The 18,044-nt window shown below is 41.4% G+C and overlaps 1 long non-coding RNA gene across 1 annotated transcript; it reads right to left on the reverse strand.

The window, feature by feature from the left end:
- Positions 1–1,371: 1,371 nt before the first annotated feature.
- LOC113746119 (uncharacterized) lies at positions 1,372–12,029 on the reverse strand. Its single transcript, XR_003462610.1, has 4 exons — positions 11,668–12,029; positions 7,202–7,250; positions 2,823–2,947; positions 1,372–2,740 (listed from the first exon to the last, which is right to left on the reverse strand). It is a non-coding gene; the product is annotated as an uncharacterized LOC113746119 (long non-coding RNA).
- Between the last annotated feature and the right edge of the window lie 6,015 nt (positions 12,030–18,044).

Below are 18,044 nucleotides of genomic sequence, written 5' to 3' on the forward strand. Positions count from 1 at the left end.
CCTTCAAATCATAATAACATAAAACTTTATATAAGACTGCCAGCTTCAAAACAGCCTTTGTTTTCCTGATAACTTTTTGCAGTTGTGACAACATTGACTAAGTAAGGAAGCTCATTCTTGACTTTGGGATCAGTGTGTTTGACAAGATAATCCTGGTTGGTTAAGATGCAAACCCTTTAACCGCAAAGCATTTTTTTCTATTTTTTCTATTTCACCTAGCAACTATCATGCGTTCGTACACACTCACCGATTTTTTTCCAGCTTTGAATCGACTAATTGATGTGACATGTTGTTGAGAGCTCGAAAAAAAGCCAGTGAGCGTCCTCCAGAAAGCGCAAGGCAGAGTTTAGTTTGCCTATCCTCGTGTGAAAAAAGCGCAGTCCTCTCCTCGATTTGAACGAGACCGGTCCAGCGACACACGGACGCTGCCAACGTAGGTTCCTTCCGAAAGAAAAAAAAAGTTGAACTTTTGCTGCACCTACATGGAAGGACACATTCCTAGTGAATATTTTGTAACACCGGTGATATATTTCTACTGTTTAACTCATGATCATCGCAACAAAAGATAAAATGATTGCTGTGGTGATAACTTTCCAGAGTTGTAAAATCCTGTCTGAGTATTATAAACCATTGTGCAGTTTTTTGGCAGTGTTCACTCAAGCTTTTAAATTCATTTATCTGTTACTCAAACTGGACCTCCTGGTTCATATTTCATTGTCTACTGGTACCTCTTACTTTTTAGTGTCCCCTGTAAACAGTTTCCATTGTCATCTGAGCTACTCGTCGTGTTTTCAGTTTCTGCAGCATGTTTCTGTATTTCATCGTGTTTTCTCACTTTGCAGCATTTTTTTATTTTTTTTTTTCCAAATGCTGCACACGTGTTGCCAAATTTGTGAAGATTTTATTTTTTCTTCAAGGACCAGTGTGTTGGATTTTTGGGTGGCCTCTAGGAGTGCAGCTTGCAACGATCGCACCTCCCCATCCAGTTGCAAGTATGAAGGAGAGATTGTGGCTTCAACCAAACGCCCTATCTGGGCTACTGTAGAAACATTGAGGAAACATATGAATAAATCATATTTTTAGGAGATTATACTCAAATGAAAACATAATTGCGCATTTTACAGAAGTTGGAATAATTTCCAAATACATTTCTCTTTTTGTGGTTTCATTTTCACTTTCATATATTTGGAAAATATTGATCAATCGAGTTTTGAGAAGATACACGTCATCTATCAGGAATAAATCACATTGTCGCAATAATTTAATGAGAAGAGGTAAAAAAAAATGTACTCCGACTTTATAGGCAATGATGTATACACTATGTAATTTTTTTGTCATATCCTGTGAATCAGAGCCTAATTATAAATACAACAATAAACCAGTGTGTTGTGCCACTGTAGTATTGATTAAAACCTGAGGCACAGAGACAGATGACAAAGAGTGCTACTGAAATGTGGCTAGTGTTGACACGGTGTCTGACTTTGAAAATTTTTTATTACTTCTTCCCAAAACATGTTGTGACCTTATGCACGCACACACACAAAATGAAACTTCAAGATGAGTAAGTGTTATTTCTTTGACCACGCCATTGGTACCCTTTTACATCACTGCAAAACTGAGAATTTCAGCCGTGGGAGGTAAACAAAACAACTCTCTTTTCAACCATATTAGTGTCAAATCAAAATATGTTTTGCCCTTTTGAAACCTCTCACATTGTTTGTTTTGAATGGAAAGACTTATTGTACCATTTATGTACAAAGACTTAGCAGACAAGCTCTTTCAAAGTCAATAAACCACCACCTTATGGGTTTATTGGAGAGGACCTGCACATGAATTTGATTTTGATGGACTTGCAGTGCTTACGCAGTATGCTCACACTGGTCTGCACCTCACTGTGTGTGCTCTTAAAAATAGAAATTAGACAAGGTTTTTGAAATAAAAACTGAGTAGCGTAACCACGGCACAAGGCAGCCAAAATTTGTGGTTCAGTGTGTGCGGCCTTGAGTGCCAAAAGGATAAAATGTTCCTCTTAAATACGTCAGATTCTGATTATCTATTCATTGTCTATTCATTGAGCTGAGGTGTTGCTTTGCTTTGATTTCATTTCGTTTTATGTGCGCGTGTCTCCTTAGCACGTATACCATCGCACATGTGTGTACGCTTGAGTTGGCACCCGCTTAGTCATTAAGCTTGGCTGTCCCTACACAGACCCCTCGCTGTCTTTAGTCATAAAGGGGATCTCTCCAAAGCCTGAGGAGACTCTATAAATCAGCCAAAATAGTTTGAGCATCGTCCTGGCCTGCTGGCTGGCACACACACACACACTCACACACACATATTTATATATATATGCAGACACACACAGTGTAAGCACACCAACACACACAGAGAGCGCTGACTACATGGGTGGGCACACATTACTGTCAGCTCCGGAGATGGAGCTGATAAAAACAGGCCCACAGTGCTGCAGATGAAGGGAAAGAGAGGCAATGTGGGGACAACCCATTTAAACTAATAGACACACATGCACACACACACACACACACAAACACACACCCCTTGGGCTTTGGCTCTCTGCTCTGTCTGTACAGATCATATTTCATCATCTCACCTCTAGATAAGAATGTTTATCAAAGGCTTTAAGTGTTTCTACTGAGCCCAGGTTTACACTCAAACTTGTGCTGCAACACACTTTCTGCAGCTCCTCGCAAGTCTCTGATCCATTACAGATGGCATCCTTCTGCAAAAAAAAAAAAAAAAAAAAGACAAATAATATATTCATTTGGAATTGATTCACACTGATAAATTAGAAGGGGAATTACCATTGTGAGTCCTGGTGGTAGCTAGAAGAGGAAGAAGCTGCGCTCATTTCCATTTCAAACAAGTTGCGTTGCCCTCCAGCCTTATCTTCATTGACTGAACATGTTCCTCGCTCAGTAAACTGGACCTGGATCAAAACAAGTCTTTGATTAACACCATCCAAGGCTCAGGACCTCAGCTACTGAGGGCCAAAGAAACCACAGACAAAAGGTTGAGACCAGGTGTTGAGAGGGAAAGGTTAGGAGGTGTGTGAGCGTGCACAAGTGTAACAGTGTGGGTTGCAGAGGTGAAGAAAAAACTAAAGCAGCAAAGGAAAAATGTGAGTGTAAGTGAAAGGTACATCAGTGGAAAAATCACCTATGTAACACACGTAGCACATAGGTTTACATTTCTTTATGACAATGAGTCAGACACCAGTACAGAAGCATAAAATGACAGGAAACAATTAAACAGTTCATCAAATATTAATCAGCTTCCTTCTAAATCAACCGAGCCTTATCGCAAACCATATACATATGGTAATGAATACAAACTGAGCACGCTTAGGTAACAGTACGATCTTTTAGTGAGAAAACTTTGCACTGATTTAGTGCACCTTGGTAGCCGATGTCACATAGCCACAACGTCACTGCTTGTTTGTTTCATTGGTTTCATCTTCCACAGGTTTCAGAAGTGGAGTGTTTCGCTCGCCAGACTTTGTTAACTTGCACAGATTTTTCCTTGTTCTACGTGCTTCTACCGCGAGTAGGCAGACAACGTAGTTATATAGTTTCCGATCGGAAATTTGCACATTTCATTTTGAAAATTGAGCGAATTTTCCATGCTCTGTACCGCTTGACAAGGCTGATTGCGGCATCCGTCAGAAATAGAAGAGTCTCTCTAAAAGCACTTCTGGTGAAGTTTCAAACACTGTCTAGAATCAGAACCAGTGGCCATGGCGCTACCGTGCCCAATGTGATTGAACTGTGAGCTTCAAACAATAAACTCTGAAGTTACTTACTTATCTCCAGGCTGAAAATGCAGTTAATAATCGAAAAGACTAGCTGGCTTCAACATGTTGTAGGCGAATCGCTTTACTTCACCATATGCAAACATGTTGAAACATAAAGCATGCCATTGGCAAAAACACAAAAAAAACAAAAACATGTTCACACCTGGAACACTGACATAAACTTTTCTCAAATGACTCAGCGACTTTAGGGTTCATGAACAATGAAGACACTCGAGGTCATCATTAGGCTAACTCTGTATAGTCATGGTAGCTTGCATACTTGCACTAAAAATCTCTGCAACAAAGGAGAAACACGGTAAAGTTCGAAAATCAACTTGCTGCTATTCTTTAATATTCTACCTCTATTTAGTTTTCACTAGTTCCAATGTAGATAATCCATGTGCAAAGGTAAAAATAGGTAGCCAATTGGATATTAACTTTTTTGAAAATATACAATAATAACTTATAATCACATTTTTGTCTGTTGCGCTGCAAATGACCTCCACCAGCCTCAGAATACCAGATAATAGAGGAGCGCACAACTCAGTGTTAGCAATGCTAAAAAAAGAAAGACTACAAACTTCAAATTTCAAATATCAATCCCTACAAAAATAGATAAAGAACATAAAAAACACAATAACACAACAGCAGATTAGCTACGCCAAAACACTGTGCGCCCCCTAGTGGAGCCCTAACTTTCAATATTGCTGCCAACTGTACAAAAAAAAAAAAAAAAAAAAAAAACAAAAAAAAACACAAAGATAGATTTAAAATGTTAGTCAGTAATATAACTATTCCCTCTGGCACATACAGTTTTTATTTTCTCCAAGCCCTCCCTAATTATATACGTATATTCACCTTGAAACATAGTTTTAATACATGGTAGGAGTTACATATCTATTGCCAATTCTTAGAATATCTATACAATGCCATATCAATTTATTCATTTTATATTATTCCCTTTTTTCATTTTTAATGCACACGTTTAGTCCCTTTATTTTCTTGTATCATAGCATCGTTCATGTCTTTCTTTAATCTCGATGACATTTGTGGTTAACAGAGTGCAGCCTGATATATTTAGATGGGTGTTTTTTTTACTCACACAGGAAGACTGGTGTCATGCAGGACAATTTCCAAAGATTTAAAAAAAGAAAGTATTGTAAGCAGGCTGCATTTAAAAGCAGCACACAGGACACACACAAACTGACACACACACCTCTGTATGCTTTGCAGCAGAGTCATAACACACACTGTGTATCGTCTGCGGTACGACTGGTGACAGGCTTCTTATGACAATTATACCCTTGCTGCAATCAAGTCAATTGACAGACGTGCTTTAATTAGCCAAATTAAATAGGAGTTTGTGCACACTTTGCTCATGACTGCTTACTTATAATTAAAGGCGATGTGTCCAAAAACCGCATGCATAAGCCTACTACATGCATGGCTAAAAATAATTAGGTTTTAAGTCATTTTTTTATGGATGTGGATACCGCAGCAGTGACCGGGTCAAAGGGTTAGCTTGTTATGCATGTTCAGACACACACACACATGCATAGCCTCTCGTCTCGATGGTTTTCTCTTGAGTGACTAAAAGGCCATCAATAGCATCAGTGTTTGCATCCAAATCTAGTGACTCGGCCAGGGTTAACAGGCTTTCAGTCCGCACCAAGTCAACCCCCTGAGGTAATAGAAAGCAGCTGACCTGAAACCTCAGAGGACTGCAGGTTACAGCTTGGTGCTCTGACTAATGACCTCTTGTTTTCATAGCAAGTTGAGTGCCTGGGTGTTACATGTGGCCTCAATAGAGCACACACACACACACACACACACACACACACACACACACACACGTGGTCAGATGAAAGGAATCTTAGTTTAACAACAAGTGCAATGAACTTTGGAAAGTGTTAAATGTGACCTCAGTTGTCTGCAGTCGTCGTGAGTTGATGCACGGTTTTCACAGTTATTAACATTTTTGGGTGCAGAATCTTGTACTGCTGTCAGATGTGACACAAATGAACTGATATGACATTTCTGCAAAAGCATATTTTCTTCAATTTTTTGCATGTACCACACCAGAGGAAGTGTTTCACCACCTCCTCGCTCTTTTTTATCTCTCATATTCCAGTTCGTGGTTACTGATACTGTGAGCTTGTGTTTCTATGAATGTTGTATTTATCAGTCAAACTGAGCATTGATTTCAATTTGATAATCTTTGGTCACATACACTGAGAGGTTTGCAAAAAATATATATTCTATAATAACAAGCCCGAGAGATGACAGCTCTGTGAAGCTGTGATGAGGCAAGTGTTAACCTCTGTGGCTGGGAAATGGAGCCAATGCAGACGTGCCAAAAAGCGCAATTCCTCAAATGTCCACTTGAGGCTAAATTAGTCAGTCTCCATAAGTCCCCATGTTAAAATGTCCAACTTCACAGCGGAAAGCCTGGTACAAAAAAATGTTTTGGTCTCTATAACTAGTTTCCCCGTTCATGACGACTGAACTGAGGGTGAATTTCTATAGGACTCACCCATTCAAAATATATTAAGGCTTAAAGTTATACATAATTAACAGCCTGGCTCCTTTGATTGACAAATGGGTGTCGTTATAGATGGATTATTTGAGCACCCAGGCATCATTCAGCCTGCCTTAGATCCACCAATGATCCACATCTTTGGTGATATTTATATTATATTATCACAGCCACATATTTTAGCTCCGAAAACTACGAATGATGTGATTCATGCTCTGTCCATTCTTTATACTGTCATTGTAACGAGACAGATAAACCAAAGTATTAGACAAAACTGACGGTGGCAGAGAAAAGGTCATGGCATCAACAATGGCTTATGTGTGGATATAATCTGAGACTCTCAACATTAAAGAAAATTATACACTTACTAGCTTCAGGATCATCAGCTAAGGAAAGATACCCCATGAAACATAAGTTTTCAAAGTATCTGTGTGTCCTGCCAGGCCAGAGTTGGGTCACAGAGAAACTCCTGCAGCCCTCATCTGGCCTCTCTGTGGCTACAGGTGCTTCACATTAAGGCTCGTAAAACTCAGCGAGAGGGAAAAATTACTGCCACAATTTGTTAGAAAGGAAAGGGGGGGAGGTGTGGGGGTGGAGGGTGCGCGGGGGTACTGGAGTGGTGCTGTATATGGATACAGTATTGACATACGTGACTGTGTTGTGTCTGCTGAACGCTTCAGCATTCCGATCCTGTGCCAGGAAAGGCCATATTGTTTTTGAATTGAACTCAAGTGTCATTTTCTGAGGAATGATTTAGTGGTGTGTGTGTGTGTGTGTGTGTGTGTGCGTGTGTGTGTGTGTGTCACATGCCAGCTGGCACACTCCTCAGCTGATGGTGTGTATGCCATACGTACTGGGAGGAAGGTTACAGGGTCGCAGGGCCACGGGGTCACTTGGAGTGCGCTGCAGAGAGAGAGGAAACAGGCCTAATCTCAGAAAGGCTGGCAGCTTCCTGTTCTGAATGGAGGGTACACAGAGGACACTGTCTTACCCAGCTAGTGAGTTTACTATGTAATTCAATCAGGATTAGTACACTCACTTACGCCCTCTAATAATAGTGAAAGAGAGGAGGCCCGACTAAGTTTTAAATCAGTATCTCCTCAACCTGAGTTTATAACCAGACTTGTTTTTTTTAAGGTTTTGCCATGTGTTGGCTGTGTAAGCACAATTAGGACACTTCTTTTCTTTTTTTTTTAGCAATACAGAAAAGAAGAATTGCATTGGATTAATTATTTCAGCTGTGATTCTTCAGAAGACACTGCTCTATTAGCATTTACAGTAAACTAGGTCCTCTTGTGGTGAGCACAGCTCAGAAAATACTTCCTGGAATAGAAACCGAAAAAAAAAAAAAATGGAAATGGCAAATGAGCTGCTAATTATTCTGATCAGACTGAGGCCCTCAAAATACTTTTAAAAAGTATACTTTTTTACTGCAATCCTTTTTTTTAAATCTGATGTATTTGTTATTTATGTATTCTGACAAATAGAATCTCAAAATAAGGAGACTCACATCGGTATTAAAATGATCACTTATCTTAGAAAAGTGTGGCAATTAGGAACAAATATTCAAAAAACACAGGTGGATGTTTGATATGAACTATGGGTATCTCAACCTCAGTTGTATTATGTAACACTTAAACAGCTGAGAAAGAATGGGCCTCACTGACCAGCTCTGTATCAGATACTCTAGTTTTCTTGTTATTAGTTTTCGTATTCTGAAATAGCTGAAATTATATGCATTCAATCATTCATTCAGTCTCTCACACCGCTGTGAACATCTGTTTTTTAAAATCTCATCTTCACTTTTCATATGTAAGTTATGACAGCAGCAGTTGTGACAGTGACACACATCCTGTATGACTCTGAGAAAGCATACAATTCAGACTCCTTCATTTCTCCACAGTGAATGTTGTAACAGAAATGTCGAAGAAAAAAAAGGCCAATCAGACAATAACAACACAATCGCCTGATTTGTGTGTGTTTGAGGATATGCAGGATATGAACGTTCAAGGCTAAGAGGTCAGGGGAAGGTTGGAGGGGTTGAGGTCAGGGCCAGAGGTGGAGTCAGAGGAGATAGCTTTCTTAATCTGAATGAGGATGTGGAGAGAGAAACTCTGCAGTTCCAATGAAACTGGAAGGAAGATGATTCAACAACTGATTGGAAGTTCAAACTGGTCAGACTGGTCGTTACAGTCAATGGAGTGACAAACAAACTATTGTAGACGAATGTAATGCTCACGTCATTTTAATCATAAGGGTGTGGGGGTGTCTTTGGTCGCCCTTTAGGTTAAATCCAGTGTTTGATAATAGTTGGGGTTCATGGGAGAATTTAGAGAGATGAGGGCTAGATGGGCTGCAGCACTTTGGATGAGCCCCAAGTGTCAAAGAAACCACAGTCCAGACTAAACATATCATCGTATAGGACTATTCTGCAAAACCCTGGATTATGTTCGGAGATGACATTTTTAAACGTTCAGTGCCAGTGTTTTTTCATTTATGGTATGACAATATCCATGCATGGCAACTACAGTATGTTTAGGCAATTAAAAGTACTTAGTTAAAGGAGTGTTGGAAGAAAAATGAGGCAACCCCAGTTCAAATTGGCGCAGTCTACGAGGTACTTTAAGTCCATTTAACTCAGTGTCTCATGTCAGATCTGAAGCATAAAAACACAGCTTATCACACTGATACCAAACTATCACTACAAGATACCAAAAAAAAGCGATATATCTGAAATTATATACGGCCATATACGCACATTTACTCACGTACTGTACTGTAAATACTTCTTACAGCACTTAGTGCATGTATGTTTGCAGTTTTCCAATAAACACTACAGTACGTGTGATTAAGTGATAAACAGAGAGCGGAAAACTTATGACATGTGGCTGTCCTCACTTAATATTACTACAGAAAAGCAACCTTTGATGATAAAAAGAAGTGGTATCTGGGTGAGTCTCGATACCAATGATTTGAACCCTGGCATAATCAAAACCACATGTTGTGGTATTCCCCGTTGTGGCAGCACCATGTGAGGCAATGGGTTTCACTTGTTGGTTTTACTTCAGCTTTAAGTTGTTTTTGTTGAACTTTCCCAAGGTTTGCTTACTTTTTTTAAACAAAACCTTTTCAGCATAGATTCTGGCCTTCAAATGTTGCATCAAACCTTTCAGAGATTTCCACCACCATCACTCTGTGTCAAGTGTCAAGACAGCAAAACATAAAACAGATGAGTGTCTGTTTTTGGCTAATCAATGACTCAAATACCAAAAATGAAGCTGATGTTTTTCACACTTTAATGAGTGATGCAAAAGCGTAGCTTTCTGAGAAGCAGCTAAATCTCTACTGGTTGACGAATCTCTTATCAGTCATCTTATGGTGCGCCGTATGTCATGATACCACCCAACCCGCTGATCACGTCCACTCTGTGGGCATGTTTGTTATCACTAAGGAAACAGCTCAGAGCAGAAGTGTCACAGCTGATCTGTTGCACCTCATCCCTCTATCAGTACGGCTATGTCATGTGATGAGTGGTATTTTATCTGGCTAACCGTAATAGGCGTTTATCAGATCACATAGTCATAAGCTTATGACAATCATTTTTCCTCTTGCCATCAAATTATAGTTTACATCTATCTGCTGTTAGTCACTCAGTTCTACTGAAAATAAAGCTGCAGTTTCCAGAAGCGTTTTTTAGCTACTCAGAATTTCAGATCTAGTGCCAAATGATATCATTCAGCACTGAAGTGTGTTATTACTGACCCATGTTTTACAAAAACCACTCTTTCTTTTAAGCAGTGTCTGCAAGAAACAGTAAGTGTCTGTGTTTCCTCCACACTCACCACTTAAAACAGATCCAAGCTCTGAAGCAAACTAGCAGTCACATTCTGGAGAAATCTGCTTTTTCAGTGCAGAGCTTGTACCCAGCGCATGGTAAAGAAGTCCTAATGTCTAATAACACATCCTTACTTGTCTTTTTATTGGCCTGTGCAGCTGGTTTTGAGCTTCAGTGGTATAACGTACAGTTCAAGTTCTCTGCAGATGATTACTGGGCCTACATAAAAGCTTGTCCAACGAGGAAATGGGTACCAAATTACCATTATGTGATCTGGGTGGATTACCGTAGCACTCAGTTCATATAAAACAGAACTAATCTAACATGAGAGCCTCGCAGTCATTGTTTGGGTTCACCTCCATGTCTGACTACATCAAACGCCCGATAGTGACAGAATGGCTCAGCCCCAAGCGCAGAAGAAAAAAAAAAAAACACAAACTCTAGCATGAAAAAGCCCAGAGGCAAACAACTGGCGGGAAAATAATCTCTTTACAAATGAGTAACAAGTTTCACAGACTGGTGGGTGTGCGAGTGCTGTCACTTGCAGTGATAGAAGTTGCAGCAGCACTACAGCAGGGCAGCACTTTGGGTCATGTAATTACAGCATTACCACATAATGAGAGTCATTTGTACTAATCACAGGGGCCACGCTGACTCTGAGAAGAGCCTCTATAGAAGCTGGAAGTCCCACTGGGAAAAGGTGGAAGAATAGAGATCTGCAGGTGCACCATAAAAGCAGAAAAAGAACTCCAGCACACCTTTTGACAAAACTGTTACCCTTCCCACTGATTGGCTGCTCTTGTTTAGCCCATTTACTCCATTGTTCCTCGCTAAATGTCTGAACTTCTCTGGTTTACTGAATCTCTCAGACTCAAGAGTAATTACTAACATCTGATGATGATAAGCCGGAGAGATGGTGACAGTTTATTTTGCTGGGTCATCAGTCCCTGCGGCTCCCTGTGATTACTTGAACTGTTTTTCATCTAAGGATGGCAACCATCCAGACTTTGTTTTTTTTTTGTCAAATGTCTTGACAACTATTGGACACATTGCCATGGTTTCTGGCACATATATCAATGGTGACAAGAGGATTAATCCTAATGACTTTGGGGATCCCACCAGTAAGTCAAAGTTTTCACTTCATCATCTACTGAATTGACTGGGATAAATTCAGTACCTACGTTCATGGTTTCCAGATGATGTATCCTATGATTGTCATTTAGAAGCTCATTCATGTCCCCCTCGGGATGAATTGTAACTTTGGTGATTAAAATATCAACAACACTGACATTCCCATCAACCTCAGCTGTATGTGTAGTGCTAATTCGTGCTAGTTACCGTAAGATGATGAACTTGTTAAACTTCATGCTTCATCATATTTAGAGTCACGAGCAGTGTTGTAGACTGATACAGGTTAATGTCGACAGCTGAACTAGATTGACTTAAAATGAGTGATCACAGATGAGTTAGAGGACATATTCTCACCCTTATGGACTTTTCTCATTTATTCCTCATAAACGTATCCAATCTCATCCCTCCTTCAACCCAAAGCCCGAGCCAGAAGAGTAGTTTGGATCTGGTGGGCAGCAGCAGGGCTTAAGTGTTTCCTGTAGGGCCTGTGGACAGGAGGAACCGCCGCTGGCCCTCAGCCTTCAAGGGTGGAAAGTATGTGTCGTAGGCTGTGCTCCCACCTCCCACCTCCCAGCCTGGGAACGGAAGCTGGGAGCCGCCAGGGAAAACAAGCAGACAATCAGGTAGGGCCCGAGCCGGGAGAGAGAAAGAGAGGATAGGAGGGGAGGCGGAGCTGCTAGATACGTCAGGTCCTGAAAGAGTCAACTGAAGCTCTAGGAAAAGCATACAGATGTAATGGGGATTGGGATGGAGGTTTTGTTTATATGTTTGTGTGAGCATTTCCTCATCCATCAAAGAAAGTGAAAGGATGTGTGTGTTTTCAGAAGGACGTGTGTGTGTATGTCTGCATGTCGCACGCGCATGTGCAGCGCTGAAACATAATCCGATATTAAAGTTCAGAGAGTGTTTGGACAGTGTGTGTGGGTTAGTGTGGGTGTGTGAGAAAGTCGGGTACACTGTGTGTGTGTGTGTGTGTGTGTGTGTGTGTGTGTGTGTGCATGCGTTTGTGTGTTGTGTGTTTGGTTAAGGACAGTGGCCAGCAGGGGACAGGGTGGGTTCAGGGCAGGGGAGAGGGGATGCCTAAAGGGAGGAAGATTGTGGTGTTCAGTTTCCACAAGGGGGGTCCTGTCGGCCTGCACGTAACACACTGTGTGTGTGTGGGTGGGTGGGGGGCATGGACCTCCCCTACACCACCCCTCCAACCTCTCTTTCTCTCTCTCTCTCTCTCTCTCTCTCTCTCTCTGTAAATGAGCAGGGAATGAATGAGGGAAATTTCCCTCTAATGGTATTTTTGAATGGCTTTTGAAGGGAATGAGAGGCAAGAATGAACAAGGCTGAAAAATTTCTATTGGCTTGTTCCTGTAAACATTAAAGTTTAATAATAAAAGTCATGGTCAATCATTTATAGCATGTTAAAAACGCCAAAAGAAATGATTCAGCTGACAAATCCAATCATGTCTCTGGCCTACATTCACTTTTGGTTTTCCATCACATGGGAATTTTTTTTTTTCTTTCTTTTGAAAACGCATTCATCGGGGCGGCGTTTAGCTCAGCCGGTAGAGCAGCCACCCCATGTGCGAAAGGCACACTTGCTGCTGAAGCCCAGGGTTCGAATCCGACCTGTGGCTCTTTCCTGCATGTCATCTGTGGCTCTTTCCTGCATGTCATTCCCCGTCTCTCTCTCTCCACATTCCTGTCAGTCTTCAGCTGTCTCTATCAGAAATAAAGCTTGAAAAGGCCAAAAAAAATCTTTAAAAAAGAAAACACATGCATCATAACAGTCATACTGATTGTGAAAATATAATTCAATCTGTGACCAAATGGTTTAACTAACTTTCTGCCCATTAAACTGATCAAAACTTCTCGTCCTTATACCAGCAGCCTTTGTTTAAAATCATATTTTATGAAATTGACCGAGATTTGATAGCCTGTTAATGCCAGTTTCTATATTAAATCAAACTTCTACTGAGACTCAATTTTTATCCTTGACCTTGGAAATAATCGTTGACAAAACAATCTCATCACAAGGTTCATTCAGTAGCACTTCTAGAGCTTTTGGTCGTATCAGTCTTCCTTAGCAGGTGGAGTCTGCCTGGCTACTGTCTCATAGATGTTAAAATGTACATTTTTATGAATGGTTTAGGGGCTTATTTCCCATTTTTGTTCAGACTTAAAGTTCATTTTTTTTACCTCCTACACTTTTCTTTTTCTCTTTTTCTTCTTGTTTTGATTAACTGCGACAGAATTTCTAATGTTTTAAGGCTGAAATTATATCGTATATCGGCCCTGAAATTAGTCTGAAATTATGCATACACCTTGTAATCATTCCCATAGTTTAAAATGTGGATCATTAGCTTGCAGTTATCCATGGTGAAATGAGTGTTGGAGCCTTGATCATGAACTTGGCTTCCCTTTAAGAATAATACAAAATTCCTTCGAGGACATCATTAGACCTCTTCTTCCTCTTCTTTTAGGTGTGTTGCATTAGTGAATGTCCACAGGTCAAACACCACCACTCCCCACTGATGAGTTAAACAAAAACCCTCACAGCTTTAACAAGTCTTCACTCTGAGAGCAGACCAGGAAGAATAAACAGTATGGGGACGACACATACTATCAATATCAGGTTAATAAACACTGCAGTTTTACTGAATATGACAGGCGCAGTCCTTTCATTTTCATTTTATCAGGAACTTGATGCCATTTCATTAGTTTGAGGTGGCCCAGAGAAGCTGCGCATGCTTGAGGGCTCTTTATGGTCACATTTGGCCATAAATCTGTCACTTGCTTCCTCCCAGTAGAAGTGATGGTGCTTTTAAGACAGTATTGACTGCTATTCATAATACAGATCTTGCTGGCAGTAATGTGAGTTTTTAAGCTTGGAAGAAAAATCAGTGGTTTATGAGGCAAAAAGGAGTGATAAGTTGCAGACACGGCTTTACTTTCCCACCTTGGTTCACTTGCTCTACACCTGTTATTGTGAGCGATCATAATCAAGTCAGAAAGTCTGAGTTGAGCTCATGTGTTCGCTTTGAGATGTTTTCAGAGCAAAGGTTGGTGAGGTCACTGGATCCGGTGCAATGCATCGAGTCGTGTTACAGTGTTTGCTCGCTGCTCTCCTCAGGTTATTTCCTTTTTTCCTCTCGTATAAACCATGTGGAAACGAGCGAGTTCCATAAAACAATAAACCAATTACAAGGCGTCACGGGATCACACACTTGGTTATGTTGTTGTATTTATTAGCATTTAATTGCTTTGCCTTTATTGCATAATTTAAATGATTTATGTTTAAGGCTCAACAGACTCGCATGGTTGCATTTCGGTCTGTGTTTGGTACGTGCTCCGTTGACTGTCCCAGGCCACAGTGGGACGCCAGTGATTGAAGCCGAGTTGAGAGAGGGGACAGATGCAGGGGATGGGGAGGGGGTGTGGACGTGACATCCCCAGCTGGCCTGTGACATCACTCCAGCGGGGACAGGAAGTAAGGGAGTTGGGAGGGTACAGTAGGTGACATCAGGGCTCTTGTCTGGGTCTCTTGGTCCTCCAGCTGGGTAAACTAGACAGAGAGAGAGAGAGAGAGACCCCCCATCCATCCCACTCACCCCTCCATCTCCAGCCTTTGTCTGCAGCCCACCGCCCTTTCTTCACAGACACTACCTGCCCTCTCTAACACACACTTCTGATGCCATGTGTTTCCTCATGCAGTCTCCTCTTTATCTAACTCTCTCTTCTATGTGTGTGTGTGTATTTATGTTTTTGTGTTTGTCTGCTCCTCATCCGCTCACTCCTGACCTCGTATCTCCGTTGAACGTGATCAAACAGACCCCCCGCTGGCTTACACCTAGACACACATATACAGTACATGTGTTTATACACGAGGAGTTTGCCCTTTTCTTTCTAAGGACAGAGTAGACTCCCACGGGGTGGTTAGCACCTGCTTAGGGTCCTTTAACCATCAGGAGGCCCCCAAACAAAGTGGTCTGGGTTATTTTGAGAACATTGTTCCGAACTTTCAGATTGTAACGTTACATTTTCAAGGTGAATTTTCACACTGGAGGGGTTATCATGTGTTTGAATATAACCACTAATAGACTATTCTGAATGTTTGGTATTGTAACAACACGTTTTCAGGGTGCTATATTCAAATGACAGCAAAAAAAGATAAGTATAATACAGGCATTTATTATTTGTTAGCAGCTCAGTTAGTTTCATGGTGCAAAAAAAGTTTTAGATTTAATATTTTAGTGTGTTTTTTAACAAATGTTCAGCAGTTGAACAAACATGTTTTTGCAGTGATTAAAAGCTACCTAACAGAAAACAGTAGCCAAATGAATAACCACGAAGCAGTAACTGGTTCATATTTCACATCTCTTAGACTCTTGCTCTTTATGTCATAGTGTTATGAACAATGATGTGGTCACTTAGTGGTGTTTATAGTGATGTGTGTGTGTGTTTGAATAGAGCTGCAGTCGGTTAGTGTAAAAACATGACGAACTCAGTCAGTGTATATCGATATTAGAACGTAACTGAACAGAGCGACATCAATAACACTGTTCATTTTGGAACAGCGCTATGCAGATTGATTTCATTTTTTATCAAGAAGTCAAACACACACACACACACACACACACACACACACACAGTGACATACATAATACTGTTCTGTAAGTTCATTTCTATGACTACACAGAGCAAAGTGTGAGTGAGCAAGCTGCCAGTCACACTGAGTGGTTGGCCGTTGGTTTGCACATCTCTGCTTTGAATGTGAAACACATGTTAATGTGTGGGTGGGAGTCAAGAGAATAGAGGAGAGGGTATCCATGTCTCAATATGAAAACGCCCGTCTGTCCATCTGCAGGAACATTTAATAAGACGTGCACACCAGCAGACCTTTTTTCCATCCTCTCCCTCTCCCTCTCTCTCTCTCTCTCCATCTCTCCAGCCTCGTGCTCTCTCTATCTTTGATCTCCAAGCTCTGATTCTTTCTATGCAAATGAAGTTTGCTGGAAACTGAGAAAAGAGAAAAAAAAAAAGTGTGTTTCGCTGCAGTCGTGAATGTTTGCCTGTGTAATGTTTCGCCTTACACCGTACTTTCTGTGTTTGTTTAGGTGTGTAAATGTTTGCGCAATGAAATCTACTAACTGTCATATGTTGTAAGATCCCTCCAGTGTGCATACTATGTATGTTCCACCACATGTGTTTGTTTGAGAGACGTGTTTCTGTGGGGTTCAAATGTGCAAGAGGGGGGCCTGAGTGCGTGGCAGCAGCCCCCTTTTTGCCTGCCCCCCTCAGTGTTCTGGTGTGTGTCTCAAGGCTCTGCAGTGGGTTTATGATGTCTGGCAGAGAGTGTAGAGAGTGCAGATGGCAGGAGTGAGAGAGAAAAGGAGGGAGAGGGGGGAGGGAGAGGTGTGTGGTTGCATTAATACGGTCTGCAATTCTCGTTAGCACTAATCAGGGGCTTCCTGTACCGGGAGGAGCATGAGTTCACCTTCTCGAGTACCCCTGCACCGCACACACATATACACACATGCATGCACACTTTCAGAAAACATAACACACACCAGTAGGGTGCTCACATGCACACACACCTGCACACTTCCCTTCAGTATTATTGGCTCCCTCCCATCCCTGTCTTCCTACACACTGAATACTGTAGGTCCATCTCTGCGTCTCTGTTTCTGCCCCCACGCTATGACCATGTATCGCTCTCTGTTTGTTTGGCTCCTCAGGCTCTGAAACTGGCCATAAAATAAGTTGGAAAGAACTGCAAGCAACTGAAAGTGAAGCTTTTTCCACTCTCGGGGGTGACTTACCATATGCTCAGAGTCACGTGAGACCTCGTGGAAGAGTTCACACTCCCTCAGAAGGGCCCTCGTCCCAACGTGAACTCTGAGGGGTCATGAACTTCAGCTGCAGCATAGAGGAACTGGCACTAAGGGTGGAGACTGACAAAGGCTAGTTGGCATAAAGGTAACATGGATCACATCCTGGAATGTGGAACACAATGACGCACTCGTGAGCAGTAAATCATTTGCTGACATTGGCATATTGCAGAAAAAAAAGAGAAAAAAAAAAGCACCTAAGCCTGACAGGAATCAAGTCATCTGCATGCGCGCAAAGTGTGTAATACCATCTGTGACCGTTTAGCAGCTAGGAGCCTGTGTGGCCATGATGGCATGTGGAATCTTTTGGGCAATATGTTGACCACAGAAACAATAGAAACGAGATTCCACAATGAAAATGTCATAAGTACCCTCGCCCCTTTTCCTCTCCCTCCCTCCCCATCCCTTCCTCTGCTTTCTCCCGATTTTAAAAGAGCCCCGGGGTAAGATAAATTAATGTATTTAAGATGTGGAAATCAGATATTGAAATCTTTGCCCTCACCATCCTCCCCCTTCTTCCTTTGCTTCTCCCTAAACCCCCAGCCTCCCTTACCCCCCTTCTCCCTGCACTGCTGCTCTCTTTAATAGAGTTTAATAGTGCACAGGGAGACAGTGTGATAGATAGACTGAGAGAAACTGAGGAGATTTGGTTCAAACTTTTTTTCTTTTCTTTTTTTTTCACAGTGCACGTTTTGTGTCAAACCTTTTTTTTTTTTTTTTTACTGTGCCCTGGGCTTTGCAATTGATAGCCTCCTCAAAAACTCAACCACGACCACCACTCTCTTACTCCTTCTCCTCTTCTTCTTCTTCCCTCCACACCTTCCCACCCTACTGAACCCTGGCCAGCCA

This window comes from Larimichthys crocea, chromosome VII (genome assembly GCF_000972845.2).
Source record: "Larimichthys crocea isolate SSNF chromosome VII, L_crocea_2.0, whole genome shotgun sequence".
In the NCBI taxonomy this organism is placed as follows: Eukaryota; Metazoa; Chordata; class Actinopteri; family Sciaenidae; genus Larimichthys; species Larimichthys crocea.